The sequence below is a fragment of the Aquarana catesbeiana genome, linkage group LG02 (assembly GCF_042186555.1).
Source record: "Aquarana catesbeiana isolate 2022-GZ linkage group LG02, ASM4218655v1, whole genome shotgun sequence".
In the NCBI taxonomy this organism is placed as follows: Eukaryota; Metazoa; Chordata; class Amphibia; order Anura; family Ranidae; genus Aquarana; species Aquarana catesbeiana.
Window position 1 is genome coordinate 201776124 of NC_133325.1, and position 18257 is coordinate 201794380.

Below are 18257 nucleotides of genomic sequence, written 5' to 3' on the forward strand. Positions count from 1 at the left end.
CTGCCCCTACTGTCCCTGTTCCTCTATTTTTTTTTCAACCAGCATGCACCAGTCCTCTGATGTCACAAGGAGGTGGTGCCACTAAGTGATGTCACCAGGTGGCTTCGCCCCTTACTTATATAAGAACTGTCAAACGGCAAGCCAGGCATTTGGCGGTTTGCCTTAATTGAAAGCATTTTTTTTTTATATTTCGGGTCCGGCTGTGGTGTCGGCGTCGTGATTGACAATAGATCTAGATCGGGGGACACCGTCTTTTTATTTTTTAACAAAGGAATTGTCAAAAACTGTCTACGATTTTTATTACTTTTTTGACACTCTTTTGGTGAATGGGTGGGGGTACTATGTACCCCATACTTATTTACATAGGGAGAAGTTCAGAGCTGAGGGCCCACTTGTCAAAGGGGGCCCCCAGATTCCGATAAGCCCCCTGCCTGCAGACCCCCACAACCACAATTCAGAGTTGTGGGGATGAAGCCCTTGCCCCCATCAACATGGGGACAAGGTGCTTTTGGGTGGGGGGGCAGAGCCCCCCTGCCCCCCCACCCCACCCCCCATGTTAAGGGCATGTGGCCTGGTATGGTTCGGGCGGGACACTCTCTCGTGCCTGCCGTGCTGCATGCTCGGATAAGGGTCTGGTATGGATTTTGGGGGTACCCCACACCATTTTTTTTCCTTTTTTTATTGCCGGTATTTTTTTTTTCTTTTTTCACCTGTCAACGGGGGAGCTCATTGACAGCTGATGACTCATCAGTTGTTAAGGATGCAGTGGCCAGCTTCCTAGCCTGCTCCTTAACAAAGAGCTATTCACTCCCAATCAGGGCTTAGAATGCAATGTGCAGCACAGGGCGAACATAATGTTTTTAAACTGGCAACTTTACTAGAATTATGCTGTGAACAGTATGCATCATGAAAAAAAGAATGTTAAAAAACAAATCAATAATTCATTTTCTGAAACAAAGGAAATGTTAGGCAGTCCTGGGAGTGTTACCTTTGAGATGTGACTGTGAATCTTGCTATTCCGTGGAATAATGATCTCCACATTTATATTAATAAGAAAAGCCATAAAGATGTTTTTTTTTGTGGGTTTGAAGTTTGGGTTGTGAAGATTTATTACACTGAGTGCTCTGATGATACAATGTAACCATAAACTAATTGGTAAATGTATTGCACCACCTACTGGCCAACGGGGCAAATGGCCGGTATGCACATGTAAAGGGATGCCGGGGATGCCGGGGATGCCGCCTTTAAAAAAAAAAAAAAAAACAGCCCAACTTTTCTGTTCACAGAGGGAGGAATAAATCAGTAATTTTCTACATTCTGTGCAAATAGAATAGAATAGGCACAACACAAGAAAAAAAAAAAAAAAAGAAAATAGACTTTAACACAAGAAAAAACATAATTACATACGCCAGTGTCATTATGACCTCCACATCTACAGTGCCTTGAAAAAGTATTCATATCCCTTGAAATTTTCCACATTTTGTCATGTTACAACTAAAAATGTAAATTTGGATTTTATGTGATAGACCAGGGGTAGGCAACCTTTTGAGCACAGTGTGCCGGAAAATATTTTCAAAGAAATTGAGAGTGCCAATTTTATAACAAAAAAATGTCAACTTCACACTCTCAATCACGAAAATGATTTTTTATAAAGTAAATGCTGTAAACTACTTGAGTAGTAGTGAAAAATTAACATCCTGCACTCTCACGCCTCAGATCAGTCCAAATTCCTGCAACTCCACACCTCAGATCAGCCCAAATTCATGCACCTTCACACCTCAGATCACTTCTCCCCTGCAAATTTGTTTCACCACTGAACCCCCTGCACATCTGGCCCACCACTGTAACCTCCTGCACATCTGCCCCCCCACTGTACCACCCTGCACATCTGCCCCACCTCTGTACCCCCTGCTCATCTGTCCCACCACTGTAACCCCTTGCTCATCTGCCCCACCAATGTTCCCCCTTTCTCATCTGCCCCACCACTGTACCACCCTGAACATCTGCCCCACCTCTGTACCCCCTGCTTATCTGTCCCACCACTGTAACCCCCTGCTCATCTGCCCCACCCCTGTACCTCCCTGAACATCTGCTCCACCGCCGTACCCCCATGCTCTTCTGTCTCACAACTGAACCCCCCCCGCTCATCTGTCCCACCACTGTAACCCCCTGCTCATCTGCCCCATCACTGTATCCCCCCTGCTTTTCTGTCCCACCGCTGAACCCCCTTCTCATCCCTCACACTACTGTAACTCCTGCACATCAGCCCCACCGCTGTACCCTCCTGCTCTTCTGTCCCACCTCTGAACCCCTTCTGCTCATTTTCCCAACCGCTGTACCCTCGTGCTCATCTGCTCCACCGCTGTACCATCTTCTCATCTATGATATGCGTGATATGCATAGTGGTGAAAAGAAGCAGAGATGAGAAACATCTACCTGTCCTGTCACACTCATCCTGCTGATCCACCTCTTGCACCCAGCCCACGTGCTTGTATGTGTATGTGATGTGTGGGATGTATGTGATGTCACATACAAGCATCTGGAATGGATGTGCAATGATGAGCTCAGGTCAGGAGTATTTTCTGAAAGCAGTGGGCCTGTGTGCAGGATTATAAGTTGGGCCTCCGCAGCTGAGATAAAGTGCACCGCTCTGCACCACAGGAAAAGTTGGGTGTGATTCTCATTGCGCTGAATCCTGGCTGTGGCTTAAAGGGACACAGAGTGCAGGAGTTCAGTAGTAAGTGACGCAAAGGTTCAGGAATAATTTCAACAAAGTACCCAGAAGCTCAATAGTAATTCCACCAACTGTCACCTGATTGTGGTTTTCTCAATCACAGCGAAATCCCTTCTTTCTGAGATTGGTAGTGGCAACCAAGTGAGTTATCTTCCTCCAGATGGTGGACAGGGCTAGCAGGACTGTGATTGGCTTTAGCAGTGGCCAATGACAGTCCTCTTCCTCCTGGAAACAGGGACCTCCCCCCACACACACACACACAAACACACACACACACACAGCAGAACTGCACCCAATCTCTTCCCCATCACAAAAGCTGACGATCGCAGCTACAGCAAAGTTAGAGAAGCAAACAATGATTCCCATCTTTTACAATGTGTGGGGGCACAGTGCCTCCCCCCTCTGTGCAGGTGCCACATGGGGGAATTCTGAAATTGGAATGCATTAGTGTCTCACTGACACTTCCCTGTTGTGTTCTGCTGATGGGGAGGGAGTCGAGTGTCGGTAAAAGAGGCTTTGAGTGCTGCTTACGGCACCAGTGCCGGAGGTTGCCTACCCTTGTGATAGACCAACACAAAGTGTCACATAATTGTGAAGTGGAAGGAAAATGATAAATAGTTTTCAAAATTTTTACAAATAAATATGTGAAAAGTGTGGCGTGCATTTGTATTCAGCCCCCCTAAGTCCATACTTTGTAGAACCACCTTTCACTGCAATTACAGCTGTAAGTCTTTTTGGGTATGTCTCTACCAGCTTTGCACATATAGAGAGTGAAATTTTGCCCATTCTCCTTTGCTAAATAGCTCAAGCTCTGTCAGATTGGATGGAGAGCGTCTGTGAACAGTAATATTCAAGTCTTGCCACAGATTCTCAATTGGATTTAGGTCTGGACTTTGACTGGGCCATTCTAACACATAAATATGCTTTGATCTAAACCATTCCATTGTAGCTCTGGCTGTATGAGCCCTTTCACACTGGCAGCGCCCGGGAGTCGGCGGTAAAGCGCCGCTAGTTTTAGCGGCGCTTTCCCGTAGTTTTTTAAGCCTTTTTGGGGCGCTAGCAGGGCGCTTTTAACCCCTGATAGTGGCTGAATAAAGGGTTAAAAGCGCCAGCAAGGCGCCGCTGCTGAGGGGCTTTGCAGGCACTTTGGCGGCGCTGTCCATTGATTTCAATGGGCAGCGGTGCTTTAGGAGCGGTGTATGTCTTGGTAGGTTTGCAGTTGTGCCATACTCTCTATTTTTGGATGATGGATTGAACAGTGCTTTGTGAGATGTTAAAAGCTTGGGATTTTTTTTATAACCTAACCCTGCTTTAAACTTCTCCACAATTGTATCCCTGATCTGTCTATTGTGTTCCTTAGCCTTCATGATGCTGTTTGTTCACTAAGATTCCTAACAAACCTCTGAGGGCTTCACAGAGCAGCTGTATTTATACTGAGATTAAATTACACACAGGTGGACTCTATTTACTAATTAGGTGACTTCTGAAGGCAATTGGTTCCACTAGATTTTAGTTAGGGGTATCAGAGTAAAGGGGGCTTAATACAAATGCACGCCACACTTTTCAAATATTTATTTGTAAAATATTTTGAAAATCATTTATCATTTTCCTTCCACTTCACAATTGTGTGCCGCTTTGTGTTGGTCTATCACATAAAATCCCAATTAAATACATTTACGTTTTTGGTTATAACATATCAAAATGTGGAAAATTTCAAGGGGTGTGAATACTTTTTTAAGGCACTGTATCTCAGATAAAAAGCAATCGGTTATTATTCCAAGCATATATATGTATTTGGTTTCAAGTGATAACTTATACATTGTTAATTGCCCATTTTAAATGTCCTCTGTAACATTTGTTTGTCAAATTCAGTAACAAATTGCAGGTGTAAGGGCCTCTTCACACTTGTGCATTCCGTAATGCTTTGACTGTAGCACACATATTTTAATGTATTAAGACTATTGGCCAGCAGACCATTTGTGTTGTATGGGCTGGTAGCACTCATTACACTTGAAAAAACACACCTGCATTGACATATACTGCATGTGGACATTGGTGTAACAGTCAATATGAACGGCGATGCAACTCAGCATATTATTGTAACACAAACTGTAAGCATGAAGCCAGCCTGAACTAAACAGACTGCTAACACTTGGCTCTTGCTGGTAACTAAGTGCACAGCAAGGTTTGTCCAAAGGGTGCGCCTGAGAGACTAGCAGGTTTAACTCTGCAATAGAAAATGTACCTAGCTGTTTTGGCATTGCTAATGTAGTGCTACCCCCACAAGAGCCGCTGGTTTTATTGGGCCTTCTGTTCTTACCTTGATGTCAGCACCACTGACACCTTGGATATACTGTACATGTTAATAGATAAAGGAACTGATAATTTTTGGTTAGTACCTTAGTGTGACCCTGGAATGAGACTTTGGATTAGGATAATAATGTACATTGAAAATACTGATACTCAGAATTAGGATATTACAATGGGAAACACTTTGTGGCATACACAGTTTTAAACTTCAAATGACAAGGTGCCCCCATCAAATGAGCAGCCTAAGGCAACCATGAATGTAATAAAAATGGCATAGTGGTTAAGTTGCCTAGAATCTCTAATGGGGCGTACACACGGTCAGACTTTTCGGCTACAAAAGTCCGACGGACGCCGACGGACCAAATCCGGCGGACAATCAGATCGTGTGTGGGCTTCCCCGGACTTTCAGCGGACTTTTCCAGTCGCAAATCTGACGGACTTTAGATTTGGAACTTGCTTCAAATCTTTACGTCGTAACTCCGCCGGACCCAGAAACCCGCTCATCTGTATGCTAGTCCGACGGACAAAAACCCACGCTAGGGCAGCTATTGGCTACTGGCTATCACTTCCTTATTTTAGTCTGGTGTACGTCATCATGTACGAATCCGTCGGACTTTTGTGTGATCGTATGTAGGCAAGTCCGTTCGTTAGAAAGTCCGCCGCAAGTCCGCCAAAAGTCCGTCGAAAGTTTGTCGGACGGGCTGTCGGACTTTTGTAGCCGAAAAGTCCGACCGTGTGTATGCCCCATTAGAAGGAAGAAGCTAGGCCTAGGCTGTATTTTGAAGCTGCAAGATATCAGTGAACTCTTACATATGCAGAATAACAATAACATAATCCTTAAGGTAAGTCTTCTGCCACTACGTTGGGGCCCTTGAAAATGTTGGGGCACTACAAGAAATGTTTCTGCAAACAGTGAATCCCTATACAAAACATTGGTGTTCTGAGAGCACTGAATAAAAAGTGTTAAGTTAGGGATTAACACTCAAGAATAGAGGGGTAGATATTCCTCAAGTCCCAAGGTGCAAACTCTTAGCAGCAGGACTATCAATGATTGAAGATGGATGATGAATGGCATCTTTAAGAGGGGTAGAGCAGTATTTCTCTCAAGAGGATTTAATATAAAGCCAATGAACATGTCACAAAAGGTTAATATCCCGCTCACCAACTCCACTGATACGTAGAAGCAGGCTTTCTTGTCCAAATGGGGGCCCCCTTTAAGTTGTAGGTGACTCTAGGTGTACCTCTGCAATAATCAGTTGGAAGACAGGTTCTGCAATGCAGAGGCAGTCGCTAGTTAAGCTCCGTAATGCTGCAACAGTTATCAGCAGGTCTGGGTGCTTTGCTCCAGATTCTCCAATAATCTGTGCAACACCAAACTGCGACTAGCAGAGACTCTCTGACTCTACTCAATCAGACCCCTCTTACATGGAGGCACTCTGGGTTTTGTAGTCTCCTATGTTTGTAATATTAATGGCATCCCTTCTGACTGAAACTACATTTCCCAGGGTTCAGTGCACTAACTGAGAATGAATCGGAGTCCACAGAGCTCCAACTTGTGGTAGTAAAAAGGAACTTCTTGCAATGCATTGTAAAACCTGAGCATTTCAATTACAATGGGTCTTGTTACACTAACATCACGTAAGCTGCTTAAGTATGACTTACCTTGTTATCCCATCCAAACAGCTTCTGGGTGGATATAAAGAGACACTGTAATTTTGTCTATACAGGGCAATGTGACAATATCTCTGCAAAGAGCATTCTCCAACCCCCTCATGCTCACTTATGTTCCCTTGCAGCTTCTTGTTCTTCCTGAGCTGGCACTAAAACCCAGGGACGCAGAGACATAATAACCCCCCCCCCCCTCGGTCATGTGACAGTGTCACTTTAAAGCTCAACTCCAACCTTTTTATTTTTTATATTTTTATAAAATATGTTTTTTTATATTTGGGTAGAATTCTCTAAAATAAGATCATAGGCAGCAATCAAACTTGACAGAGGCTTAACCCATCTCCATGCTAAAACTAAACATGTTTTGGCTGGAATCAGGCTTTTACATTTAGGGGTAAAAGGTTACAGTCTGGTGTTTTCCTAAGCCTTGCAATGTACTGTATATAATCTGTTTCTTTGTAAATGACATAACTAATGTTGTTCTCTGAATATATATAAAAAAAAGTTTGTCCGCATCTTCCTCTTCCTGGAAACATAAAACGAACATCCTGGTTTGTGGCTAACACCTTAACGTTATAAGTCACTTTAAAAATGGCTTTTTTCAGGAAAGAAAAAAACTGCTACTATAACGGCTTATTAGTGTTAGCATAATAAAACCAAACTTCTATTAAAGAAGATCTTCAGTGCCTTGAAAAAGTATTCATACCCCTTGAAACTTTCCACATTTTGTCATGTTACAACTAAAAACGTAAATGTATTTTATTGGGATTTTATGTGATACACAAATTGGCACATAATTGTGAAGTGGAAGGAAAATTAAACAAATATTTACAAATAAATATCATCCGAAAATGGAAAGAGTATGACACAACTGCAAACCTACTAAGACATGGCCATCCACCTAAACTAACAGGCTGGGCAAGGAGAGCATTAATCAGAGAAGCAGCCAAGAGGCCCATGGTAACTCTAGAAAAGCTGCAGAGATCCACAGCTCAGGTGGGAGTGTCAGAGAAGGTCTCGGAAGGGATCTGCTATTGGGCACTCTGGCGCCAATCGCCCTATTTAGCTTGCTGGAACCTTCTGCTCAGTGCTGTCCGATCTGCAGCTCCCAGTTCCTGAGTTCCTGTTTCCTGTTTGCTTCCTGTTTGCTTGTCTGATCTCCTTGTGACCCCGGCCTGTCTTTGGACTCCTCTCTGTCATCTGCCTGCACCTGACCCCGGCTTCCCTTGACCACGAATCTGCCTGCTCCTTTGTACCACGTTGCCTGCCTGTTGCCAACCCTGCCTGTGACCCGGACTCTGAGCCTGCCTGTTCCTCTATACCTTGCTGACCGTTTGTTGCCAACTCTGCCTGTGACCGGACCTGCCCTCTCTGCTCCTGTTCTGCACCGGCTGCCTAGGCCCCTGCCTTCTAAGGACTTCCAGACCATTCGCATCAGGATCCTGGGCCTTACCTCCGCAAGTCACCCGCCAGGGTCTCTTACCACTCTGCACTCCTGTGCCTTCTGTTTACACTACCAGGGGCCGGGAACCAGATACATACGGGAGGCCTTCCCGTGCTATATTGTGTTCGTCAGTCAGGTACGTGCAAATCTGACAGTATCGGACAGCCATGTCCGAACCCGAACAGGGATCCTCTCCCATGGAGGAACTATGCAGACATCTGGCGGGTCTCACTCAAGCTGTAAAGAGCCTTCAGGAAGGCTACACTAGGCTGGAAGAACGAGTTCAGGTGCTGTCCTCACCTGCTAACCCTCAAGCTGCTTCTGCTGCCGGACTCTCTTCTCCTCCCTCCATGGTTATGCTTCCTCCTGAGCCAAGGGTTCCTACACCCGACAGATTTTCCGGTGAGCGTAGCAAGTACCGATCCTTCCGCAATGCCTGTGGACTTTACTGTGCTCTGCTACCACGAACCTTCTCCTTGGAAGCGACTAAGGTGGGCTTCGTGTTTTTTCTTCTGTCCGGTGAACCACAGACCTGGGCCCACCGTCTCCTGGAACAAAAGTCAGCATCTCTAGACAACCTGGATGCATTCTTTGCCCCCATGTCCCAACTATATGAGGACCCCCAGTTGAAAGCCACCGCTGAGTCCGCCTTGCACGCCCTACAACAAGGGCGTAGACCCGCAGAAGATTATGTCCTGGAATTCAGGAGTTGGAGTTCGGACACGGATTGGAACGACATGGCCCTGCGTTACCAATTTCGCATGGGTCTTTCCGATTCGCTTAAAGATGAGTTGGCGCAGGTTGGAGTACCACAAACATTGGAGGACCTTATCAATCTGTCTGTCCAGATAGACCGGCGCCTCAGAGAGCGCCGCTCCGAAAAAAACACCAATCAGTTCCGTCCCACTTGGGTCCTCCCAAAGGTCCCTAGTGCCACCAGCTCTGTCACCCTAAGCCCTCATGTACCGCCTACCTCGGTGCTTGATTCTCCTGAGCCAATGCAGCTTGGCCTTCTCCGACCATCTCTCACGCCTGAAGAACGGCAGCGTCGACGGGTCAACAATCTATGTATGTATTGTGGGGAGTCAAGTCACTACGTGAGATCTTGCCCTAACAAGACACGTAAGTCTCTTTCCACCTCTACTAAGTGTGCACCTGCCTTGCATAACCCTGCTAATCATCTTGCTCTCCCCATTGTTCTACAGCTTCCAGGACAGGATCTTACAGTCTCGGTCATAATTGACTCCGGAGCTTGAAGCTGCTTCATAGACCTAACCTTTGCCGCTAATCACCGCATTCCTCTCCAAGCAAAATCACAGGGACTTGCGGTCCACCTCGCTGATGGTTCCACCCTTAGCTCTGGTCACGTCACCCAGGAAACTATTCCTCTGTTGGCCATTATGAACACTCATCACCGAGAATTCCTTCGTTTGGATGCAATCTCTTCTCCACTTTTTCCTATAATTTTGGGAATGACGTGGCTACAAGCCCATAATCCTAGTATTGATTGGGTTTCCGGAGAAATTAAGTTCTGCTCCAACTATTGTCAACAGTGCTGTCTGCAGATTCCTCCCAACTCATGTGTCTGGACATGGACACCGTACGTACTGGAGGCCTTCCCCTGCTATATCGGGCTCGTCAGTCAGGTACGTGCAAGTCTGACAAGGAGAATCTGTCCACAGGACAACTATTAGTTGTGCACTCCACAAATCTGACCTTTATGGAAGAGTGGCAAGAAGAAAACCATTGTTGAAGGAAAGCCATAAGAAGTCCCATTTGCAGTTTGCGAGAAGCCATGTGGGGGACACAGCAAATGTGTGGAAGGAGGTGCTCTGGTCAAATGAGACCAAAATCAAACTGTTTGGCCTAAAAGCAAAATGCTATGTGTGGCGGAAAATGAACTGTGCATCACCCTGAAAACACCATCCCCACTGTGAAACATGGTGGTGGTAGTATCATGTTGTGGGGATACTTTTCTACAGCAGGGAAGCTGGTCAGAGTTGATAGGAAGATGGATGGAGCCAAATACAGGGCAATCTTAGAAGAAAACCTGTTAAAGTCTGCAAAAGACTTGAGACTGGGGCAGAGGTTCGCCTTACAGCAGGACAATGACCATTCATGTGTTAGAATGACACAGTCAAAGTCCAGACCTAAATCCAATTGAGAATCTGTGACAAGACTTGAAAATTGCTGTTCACAGACGCTCTCCATCCAATCTGACAGAGGTTGAGCTATTTAGCAAAGAAGAATGAGCACAAATTTCACTCTCTAGATGTGCAGAGTTGGTAGAGACATACCCAAAAAGACTTGCAGCTGTAATTGCAGTGAAAGGTGGTTCTACAAAGTATTGACTCAGGGGGGCTGAATACAAATGCACCCTACACTTTTCAATTTTTTTTTTTTATTTTTTTTTTTTATTAACTTTTGAAAACTATTTATAATTTTCCTTCCACTTCACAATTATGTGCCACTTTGTGTTGGTCTATCACATAAAATCTTACGTTTTTGGTTGTGACATGACAAAATGTGGAAAATTTCAAGGGGTGTGAATACTTTTTCAAAGCACTGTATAGCAGGGAAACAGCAAACATGACACACAGTATATGTTACAGTTTATAAACAGAATTAAAGTGAACTTAAAGGTTGTTTTTTTTTACTAAAAAAACAAACATGTTATACTTACCTGCTCTGTATTGTACAGAGTGGCCCGAGCCTACTTTTCATAGTTTCATAGTAGGTAAGGTTGCATAAAGACACTAGGCCAGTTCATCCTGTGTAGGTATATGTAGGTATATGTGTTACAATGTTCATAATAATTTCCCATATCCCATGTTTTATAAAGTGCAGGATTATAGTTTTATATATGAACTAAATTCCCTTTTTATGCAAATTAATAGTTTGCTGTCTTTGTTAGCTGCAGCTTGACATTGCCTGTTATTGCTCAGTCTGTCTTCTACTAGGACCCCCAGTTCTTCTCTGGGGTCCCCAGCCAGCGCTGCCCACTCCTCTTCTTCTCCATCTGCCCCCATAGCAAGGTGCTTGCTATGGGGGACAGACATGTGGGCTTTTTTTTTCTTTTGCAGTTATCAAACAGATATAGTTTCAAATGTGTTTTTAACAGATCAAAAGGGATCAAATAAGAGACATGTATTGTTAGAGTTACCATACACTTCAATACAGCAGTTTTTGTTTTTTTCAAATCTCTTGTAATATAGTTTTATTACCTGATGATCCTTCCAGTAGATCCACATCCTGTAATAGAGTGACTATGCTGTGTATTCTGCAGTAAAATGACTACAGCATTGTCATTTTGTGCACTGGGTATGTTTAGATAGACTATTACATTTAGATGGACTTTACAAAAGCAACAAACAAATTAAAGCCCAACTTCAGCTAACACTTTTTTTTTATATAAATTATTTACAGCTAACAATAAAGCAGTCACAGCAGCAGTTTTTCATTTGGAAAAGAAGTTTAAACTATATGGATAAAAGTTGTAATCACTCCTGTCAGTATGCTAGCTTGCACCAACTGTCCCTTTTGCTGGACAGCTAAATCTGCATGTAAGGCTGAAAAAAATATAAATAATGGCCTTTGAAATAAAAAAAAAGGAATTCATACGCTGTTTACCATCATTGCAGGTATTAACAATTTAGAGACAGAAAAAGGCAAAAATTTTCATTATCGTAGGTTTTTAATGCAACATATAATAGCGGAATGTGTGCAGGATCTATAAGAAATGTGTATCCCAATGCTGCTGCATATACCAGAAACATTGACTAAGTGGAAATAAAATACAGGCCTCGCATATAATGTATGATAACTCAATAAAGCAATAAAAGCAATAAAGATGTTCAAACTCGCAGGGAAAATGGCTACTTTACTTCAACCCCCACCCCCAATGGTCTGCCTCTTTCTCTTGTACAGTATGTACCTCACATCTTAAAGTGAGGCATCATTAGGAGTGGAGCGTGACTGTGACACAAATTTTCTCACAAGGTGCAACCATGACAGAGAACAACTCAATCACCATGTGGCATCTCTATCCCACCTTTGAAATAGTGATAGTGAGGATTTGTTCTATCTCCTCTTCACTATTACTATGACACATGGCACCATCCTACAATTATGATATCGCTCTTTGTTTGTGACTTGGCACCACAATGCTATTACTGATACTGCCAGTATAGTATTACTGTTGCTGAAATTATATTGCACTTCTATTTTTACAGCATAAGGGTAGCATCTATTTTCTGTTTAGAAACCCATTTTCATTTAAGTGCCCCTGATAATGTTTTGAATAAGTAACATTAGATTTTACACTCTGATTAAACTGGAATGCACTAGTAGGGAAGTTTATGTTCGTAATTAACATGTGAATGTGTTTATTGAGATTGTAGTCTGCATTTTTCAAGTTTAGAACATGTGTGGCTTTGATGTGGTATATATATATATATATATATATATAAAGAAAAGAAATGGAAATTATCTTTCTCATTATCATGAAATCCTTATTAAATCATATTGTGTTTCCAATAAAAATGTAATTTAAGTAACTTAAATACCTAGCTGATCTAACTTAAGTTGCCATGATAAAAGTCACTTGGGTGATTGGAGAGGAGTGCCCAATGTCCAAAAAGAAGGTCTCACTTGATGAATTTTATAGTTTTATTGGAGATAAAAGTAAACATGAGGGCTCTACTTGTTTACTTTTTATCAACAATAAACAACTATAAAATTCATTAAGTGAGACATTCTTCTTTTTGGACATCGGGTGCTCCTCTCCAATCACTCAAGTGTTTACTGTGATAACGCCTCCATTGTCGTTATCAGAAAGGTGGCAGCCCTAGACCCCAACAGAGTCTATCACTTACCACTTGCAATTGGGATACAACCCATTGGAAGAAATTCCTTCTATACCCTCCACACAGTAACTTGTTGCTAGGCAGCCCCGAGTGGTACTAGGCCAGTGCTGTCTTCCACTCAAACATGATCAAAGTCGGGATTTCCATGAGACAAAGGGGGGATTGAAATTGCATATAATATCTTTACATACTAAATGAATGCATTTTACATAAGGCTGCATTTATAGGCTGTTTTTTTCTGTTGTTTTTCTATGTTTACACCCCTGGTGCCAAACCTGTGGACCAGGGGCTAAATGCAGTCCTTTGGTACTTCATTTTTCAGCCCTCAGACCCCAGGAGTCATGACTAGAAACATTGATTTATAAGGGCTCAATGGCAATAATCTCTAGCAGTCTCATATAACATATCCTCAATCTCTGATTGTCTCCTGTAGCATACCCTCAGTCATGTACCATGTCTCTAGTGTCTTACCATTTTATGTAAAATGTGTACATTGTCTGATAGTCTTCTGTAGCACTGCATATACTGAATAATATGTGCAGCCTCTTAGTGATGTCAGAGGCCACAGATGAGGCCCCTCAAAACCGCATAAGCTGACCATTGCTTTACACTATTTCATGAAAGCACTAGTTCTATATCAGAATTTTCCTTACATCTATGGGATTGTGTATGGGAATACTTTTTCCACCTGCACTGTGAATGTTTACATGGTGTGTTCAATAAAAACATGGTAACATTTAATTCTTTGTGTGTTATTAGTTTAAGCAGACTGTGATTGTCTATTGTTGTGACTTAGATGAAGACCAGATCACATTTTATGACCAATTTGTGCAGAAATCCATATCATTCCAAAAGGGTTCACATACTTTTTATTGCAACTGTATATATCATTTCAGATTGTATTTTGGAGCTACCTCCACATTTGTATCTTATGATGTTACGTCTTTATTACTGCATTTGAATCTGATTGTATATTTTGTCAAAACTTAATAAACAAATTGACAAGAAAAAGGAGAGATCCAGAGTGAACGTGAGTTTGCATCAAGATAAACCAAAGGATCTGCAGGGTGTGCTGCAGGGAAATTTACAGGGAGATTCAAGTGAATATCACTTGGTAATGGAGGAATACTGTTGACTGTTTTTATTTTAACTGGGAGAGCGTAATATGCAAATGGTTCACCTGAGATGCACTCCTTTGGCTTCGTTTGAGTGTAGAGTTTGCTGTAGTGAGAGTGGCAGTAGGATATAACAATATACTACTCGGCAGTGAAGAAGGATGACTATTTTGAATCAGAGAAAGAGCTTACTCCTGTGATGGTGAACAGTAATAGCTGGGTCTCACTTAGCAACATCCTAGCAATGTCCTGGGAGTTTTCAGGTCAGGCCTCATGAGGTGGTATATAAATGGCCTACAGTTGGAGCAGGGGCATTATTTAATTTTGGTAGGCAGTTTTTTGGTAAAGGTGAACTAACCCTTCAACACTAAACAGTTAGCCAAAATTTGCTATTAATGGAGCAGTGTAGGAGCAATGTATCAAAGAGGGCTTGTTGAGTTTTAGGACTGGGAAGTTTTCAGGAGCAGAACAGAATTGTTAGTGTTAAATAGATCTTAATATGCCTTTTGTTTTTGGTTTCTTTTTTTAGAAGGTTTGGGAAAATTTTACCTGGATTATTACTTCAAATAAACTCTTTAAATCTTGCTTTTACAATTGCTTGTTTACATTATATGTTGTGTTCCTTAAAGTGATTGTAAATTCTCCTTCTTTAAAAAAAAAAAAAAAAACAAACATGTTATACTTACCTCCTCTGTGCAGTTGGTTTTGCACAGAGCAACCTGGATCCTCCTCTTCTCGGGTTCCTCTTTGCTGCTCCTGGCCCCTCTCTCCTATCGAGTGCCCCCACAGTCAGCAGCTTCGTATGGGGGCACTGGAGCCGAGTCACAGCTCCGTGTGTCCATTCAGACATGGAGCCCCGACCCTTTCTCCCCTGATTGACTGACTGACTGACTTTGATTGACAGCTTCGGGAGTCAATGGTGCCACTGCTGTGTCTCAGCCAATCAGGAGGAGTGTCCCGGACGGTTTAGACATTCATGGACATGGCTGGAGAGAGATGGGGCACAGGTAAGTAATTAGGGGGTGCTGGGGTGGCTGTTACACACAGCAGATTTTTTATCTTAATGCATAGAATGCATTAAGATAAAAAACCCTCTGCCTTTACAACCCCTATAAGCTCCATTTTAGTAAAACTTTGTTCCTTCAGAAATTGTGTGTATTTTTATGCTCTGACTCGAATGTATCAAGTCTCAAAGTTGACATACTTTCAAGGACTTTGTGAAGGATAGTGGATACTGAAAAAAAAGGGTTAATAGATGATTAAAAAGTCATAAACTTCCTATCTACAAAAAAGCTCCATGAACAAAAGTATGTTACAGGTAGAGAGGATACTTTAGGTGAAGATCGACCATTTTGGAATGAAAATATTTATGTCAACAAGCAAATATAAACTTAAAGTGGTTGTAAACCCTTACATATATCCAGTAAAGTGACTGGCCTCAGGTGATACACAGAGATGAAACAAATCCTCCTACATACGTTTTACTTGTATATCTGCTGTCTTCCCCTTTCTACACCCTTTGAAAAGTGCAAACTGTGTTAAAAATCTTTCTTTCCAAGGGTGGGTGGGGAGTCTATACTTACACCGTGTGAGAGCATTGGAGGAAAGAGACCCCTCCCCCACATAGGCAGAGGAATGAAAGTACATGCAGAGCTGTATTCTGAATAGACACAGGCCCTGCTTATCTCGATCTAAGCTCCCTCCCTGACACAAATTTTTAGCTCATGTTATCTCACATGTCGGAGAACTTGTCAGAAGTTATCATGCTGATAACAGAGGAACGAAGCACCAGAGAGAAATGACACTTAGAGCTTTGGAGAGAGACAAGTAAACACCACAGATATATGTGCTTAGGTCAAATTTCCTGAATGGGGTTTACAACCATTTTAATTTACATGGTATACAGATAGAACCAATGCAACCCTTATTTTCTTGATATCATACACTGAGTGCAGCCATTGCTCTTAATATTTCCCAACACACCCAGCCTTTGCTGGAAGTGCGCTCCCTAACAATTGCTTTCACTGATCAGATATTTCAGTTGATTTCAATGTCCTGCTACTTGGGTTAGGATTCTTCTAAACCTTTGTAAAAAATAATATCACACGTTCCAACAGTGGTAGGGCATTTGAAACTAAAGCACCCTGAATCCCCTTCAGAATCAACACTTTATGGTAAGAGAAAAGGTGTCAAGTTTATGGAATTCCTGTAAGCACAACTACAGAATCAAAATCACCACTGTGGGTTGATAATGGGGTAACCAAACTCCAGAAGGGTGCCACCTTAACATCCACCTTTCTTCCACCTAAATAACTACACCTGGCTCTTATCTTTTGGCTTAGTACTCATTTCAGTGACTTTACATTTATTTTCATTTTCCTCAATTTTTTTTTTCCATTCAAAAAATTGTTTTACATACAATGCAAAAACATTTCAATCGTATGATTGATATTATACAAGGATCAGCATGAGAACCAGTGCACGTACAACAGAATACAAAGTGAAGAACCTCTAATGCAGAGACATTATTAAAACAAAAACAGTGAATATAAATTAGCTACTTGCTAGTATCAGACATCTGGGGAAGTCTTAGCATGTCAATAGGGAAGGTTTTTGAAGGGTCCTCAAAAAAAATATATATATATTTTTTGTTTTCTAGAAATTTTAGAAAATCTAGAGGAGAACCACCCATGTACCATATCAATAAATTGAAAAAACCCATAGTAGACAAAGCTATTTTTTTTTATATAAAAGTCAGACTTTACAGGTACAAAGTGAGACTAACAACCATTTTAAAACACATATAAATCTTTATTTCTATATTTGAATATATTCATATGGATTTATATGAACCCTCAAAGTGTCACATCTTTTAACATAAAAGACCTAAAACATCAAAAATATAGTGCCATAAACATTCTGATAGAAGTTTACGCTAAGTACCAATTCTGGCCTGTGTCACTATAAATCCATTTGCATAATATACAGTATCTCACAAAAGTGAGTACACCCCTCAAATTTTTGTAAATATTTTATCATACCTTTTCATATGACAACCCTGAAAAAAATTACATTTTGCTACAATGTAAATTAGTGAGTGTACAGCTTATATAACAGTGTAAATTTGCTGTCCCCTCAAAATAACTCAACACACAACCATTAATGTCTAAACCGCTGACAACAAAAGTGAGTGCACCCCTAATTGAAAATGTCCAAATTGGGCCCAATTACCCTTTTTCCCTCCCCGATGTCATGTGACTTGTTAGTGTGACAAGGTCTCAGGTGTCAATGGGGAACGGGTGTGTTAAATTTGGTGTTATCGCTCTCACTCTCTTATACTGGTCACTGGAAGTTCAACATGGCATCTCATGGCAAAGAACTCTCTGAGGATTGGAAAAAAAGAATGGCTGCTCTACATAAAGATGGCCTAGGCTATAAGAAAATGGCCAAGACTCTGAAACTGAGCTGCAGCACGGTGGCCAAGACCATACAGTGTTTTAACAGGACAGGTTCCGCTCAGGACAGGCCTCGCTATGGTCGACCAAAGACGTTGAGTGCACATGCTCAGCATCATATCCAGAGGTTGTCTTTGGGAAATAGACGTATGTGTGCTGCCAGTATTGCTGCAGAGGTTGAAGGGGTGGGGGGTCAGCCTGTCAGTGCTCAGACCATACGCTGCACACTGCATCAAATTGGTCTGCATGGCTGTCGTCCCAGAAGGAAGTCTCTTCTAAAGATGATGCACAAGAAAGCTTGCAAACAGTTTGCTGAAGACAAGCAGACTAAGGACATGGATTACTGGAACCATGTCCTGTGGTCTCATGAGACCAAGATAAACTGACTTGGTTCAGATGGTGTCAAGCGTGTGGCGGCAACCAGGTGAGGAGTACAAAGACAAGTTTGTCTTGCCTACAGTCAAGCATGGTGGTGGAAGTGTCATGGTCTGGCACTGCATGAGTGTTGCCGACACTGGGGAGCTACAGTTCATTGAGGGAACCATGAATGCCAACATGTACTGTGACATACTGAAGCAGAGCATGATCCACTCTCTTTGGAGACTGGGCCACAGGGCAGTATTCCAACATGATAATGATCCCAAACATAACTCCAAGACGACCACT